The following is a 3791-nucleotide window of genomic DNA, read 5'->3' on the forward strand; positions in this document are numbered from 1 at the left end:
GTGGTGCTCAGGAATGCAACAGTGCCCCTTAGAATTTCTCTCGGTGCCCACCAAGCCACAGCCTCACCTTCTATGGCATGAGGTGGTGAGGAAAGTTACCCTAACCCAGCTTGGAAAGCACATAGGGTTGTATCCAATCCAGTGAATGAACATGACGAGCCCATTAGGCTCATTAATCTAAGTGGGTAAAAATTAATTGTATACAGTCCATAGAGCTGAAAGAGGAAGTGGGAGAAAGCCACCAGCGCCCAAGCCTCCCATGCCCAAGCCAAACACAAACAAACAAACAAGCAAACCAGCCCCCCCCCCAACCCAGACATTTCCTTTAAAATGTAAAAATCCCCCGGGGTGGGCATGTTGGCCCAACAAAAGATGACATGTCCAGGATTTCCCAGACCTATGGCAACCCTAGTCTATGATTTGGCTGAGATAATGGCACGTGGCTGATGTGCAACAGAGTAGCAGCACAATCAGTGATCTGTACTAACAGGAGAGATATTCTGATTTCCTAGCTGGAGCTAATCCAAGACACAAGCACTTTTTTGCATGATGAGATGAAGCAGTTCACCAAGGTTGTTTTTAAGAGCATCTTAGTGATGAAACTCATACCTCCTTCAGTTGAACAGTGAGCCTCTTGCTCTCTTCTGCAAGCCTGCGAGTTTCCTGCTCTAACTGTTGTTTCTGAAAGAAAGATGAGGTGGGTGGGAATTTACTCGTTTTTGACATGAATACTCAACCAATCATGGGGAAGGGCATAGCTCAGTGGTAGAGCATCTACTTTGGATGCAAAAGGTCCCAGATTCAATCCCCAATGGTATCTCTAGGTAGGGCTGCCAGGTAACCCTGTCTGAAACCCTGGAGAGTTGCTGCCTGTCAATGTTGACAATAATGAGCTAGATCAGGCTTCCTGAACCTCAGCACTCCCGATGTTTTTGGCCTACAACTCCCATGATCCCTAGCTAGCAGAACCAGTGGTCAGGGATGATGGGAATTGTAGTCTCAAAACATCTGGAGGGCCGAGCTTGAGGAAGCCTGAGCTAGATGGATCTATTTTCTGACTCAATAAGGAAAGAAAGAAAAAAGTTCTGAACAGCCTCCCTGCTACTTGATCCCCACTTTAACTGAAGACTGAGCATTTGAGCAAGTAAAACATGTGTCTCCCCACTACCCCACAGCAGGTTTCGGCCCATCCGCTGTGCCTCCAAGCCTTCACACTTTTAACTGAAGAGCATGTCTGAACTACAGTTTCAGACCACAGCCTACCGGACAGACTGAGTAGGATATAATAATCCTGGTCAAATTACACATGGCAACTAACAAGTACCTTCTCTTTGCTTTGACTTTCGTCTATAGCACACTGGCAAGAAAGAGCATCCAGTCGTTGATCTATCTCTTTCTTCCGCTTGTGGATGTCTTGATCTTTCCCAAGGGCTGCTCGGCCTAAGGAATCCAACCAAATGCTTTTAATTTAGAAATTGATATCCCACTTTCAAAATGGAACTTTGGTTGCTTACCATTCTCACACTGAAATTCAATGCTTCTGACATTCATTAAACTGTGGGTTTATACTGTTATATTGTTATATGGTGGGGGGGATCCCTAGAAATTAATAAATGGTAAGGTTTTGATTATTTGGGATATGAAGGGAATATACAAGCTGCAGAGGAATTCCTGGGCTAGCCTATGCAAAGCCAAGCTATGGCCATTAAGAAACAATTGTTGTTGTTTAGTCATTTAGTCGTGTCCGACTCTTCGTGACCCCATGGACCAGAGCACGCCAGGCACTCCTGTCTTCCACTGCCTCCCGCAGTTTGGTCAAACTCATGTTCGTAGCTTCAAGAACACTGTCCAGCCATCTCGTCCTCTGTCGTCCCCTTCTCCTTGTGCCCTCCATCTTTCCCAACATCAGGGTCTTTTCCAGGGAGTCTTCTCTTCTCATGCGGTGGCCAAAGTATTGGAGTCTCAGCTTCAGGATCTGTCCTTCCAGTGAGCACTCAGGGCTGATTTCCTGAAGAATGGATAGGTTTGATCTTCTTGCAGTCCATGGGACTCTCAAGAGTCTCCTCCAGCACCATAACTCAAAAGCATCAATTCTTCGGCGATCAGCCTTCTTTATGGTCCAGCTCTCACTTCCATACATCACTACTGGGAAAACCATAGCTTTAACTATACGGACCTTTGTTGGCAAGGTAATGTCTCTGCTTTTGAAGATGCTGTCTAGGTTTGCCATCGCCTTTCTCCCAAGAAGCAAGCGTCTTTTAATTTCGTGGCTGCTGTCACCATCTGCAGCGATCATGGAGCCCAAGAAAGTAAAATCTCTCACTGCCTCCATTTCTTCCCCTTCTACCTGCCAGGAGGTGATGGGACCAGTGGCCATGATCTTCGTTTTTTTGATGTTGAGCTTCAGACCATATTTTGCGCCCTCCTCTTTCACCCTCATTAACAGGTTCTTTAATTCCTCCTCACTTTCTGCCATCAAGGTTGTGTCATCTGCATATCTGAGGTTGTTGATATTTCTTCCGGCAATCTTAATTCCGGCTAGGGATTCATCCAGCCCCGCCTTTCGCATGATGAACAATACAGGGCCATTAAGGGCCATTGGCAATGCAAGAGAGCTGTCCTTCCCCACTGTCCTGAGGTGTGAACAGTAACCAGGGATTTAGAAGGCTTCCCTGGGTGACTGTATTTGAGGTAACATGAAGAGAGTGCCTTTAGCAAGGTGTGCTGGGAAGAAGAAAGGGAGGCGGAGAGAGAAAGTTCCATCTTGAGTAGGCAGGCTGGGAGAACAGGGAACAAGCCCTTCTTGAGATGACCATGCTGTAAGATCTGGACTCCCTTTATCTAAACTCAGGTGTAAATATGTGAATAAATCATATTTCTTAAAGCTACACAAGCCTCTGCCGCACCTTGATTCTCAAAGGAACACAGATCCTGGGTGAGCACCTGGAACACCGCCTAGAAGTTTGCTACTGCTTAGCAGAGTGGGGGGTGACACCCAATCTTTATAAGAATATCCAGTGTCAGTCAGCTCCATTGATTTCAATGGGTCTACTAACATTACAACCCAGAGGTTCCTGTTATACCCCAATTACGAAACTGATTTAAAACTGCTGGGAATGACTTTTAAGAAGACTTTATAGCTGAAGTGATTTCAGTTATATTTTTTGTTTTGTGTGTGATGCTTTCTTGTTGAATTATGCTTAGATAAAGCCAGAGTAAAAGCCAGAGTATAAATTTGATAAAATAAACATCTTTGGCTGCAGACCAGGATAGGATGGGAGGGATAGGATGGTGTTACGGGATTTCATCCCTGCTCACAATCTGGGAAAGGTCTGTCCCAGATAGAACAGAGACTGGGGGCTATGAAGAACCAACTTTTGAACCCCACTGTTAAGCAGACTAATTAGGAGAGAGCAAATGGTGTGAGGGAGGAACCCTTTACAAACTACTCACTCATTCTGCGATTGAATTTCTGTACGTCCTTGCTGATCCATTTTTCTTCCCCCAGCCTCACCAGGTTGATGTCACCACAGTTTCCTGGGTGTGAAACAGACACTTAGAGCCCTGCTGAAGTACAGCTAGCTTTTTTAAACTAGAAAGACATTTGGCAAATAAATACTTTTGATCTGCTTAGCAAATCCTGAAATCTGTATCTTGCACATCCTCAATAACAGTTAGAAAAAGTTCAAGAAATGGCAACCAAAATGACCAAGGGGATACAGCAACTCCCCTACAAGGAAAGGTTGTAACATTTGGGACTTTTTGGTTTAGAGAAAAGGCAAGAGGCAACA

The 3791-nt window shown here is 45.2% G+C and overlaps 1 long non-coding RNA gene across 1 annotated transcript; it reads right to left on the minus strand.

The window, feature by feature from the left end:
- Window positions 1-595: 595 nt before the first annotated feature.
- Window positions 596-3466, minus strand: LOC128406126 (uncharacterized). Its single transcript, XR_008328405.1, has 3 exons — window positions 3454-3466; window positions 1325-1440; window positions 596-681 (listed from the first exon to the last, which is right to left on the minus strand). It is a non-coding gene; the product is annotated as an uncharacterized LOC128406126 (long non-coding RNA).
- Window positions 3467-3791: the final 325 nt, after the last annotated feature.

This window comes from Podarcis raffonei, chromosome W, assembly GCF_027172205.1.
Source record: "Podarcis raffonei isolate rPodRaf1 chromosome W, rPodRaf1.pri, whole genome shotgun sequence".
Lineage (NCBI taxonomy): Eukaryota > Metazoa > Chordata > Lepidosauria > Squamata > Lacertidae > Podarcis > Podarcis raffonei.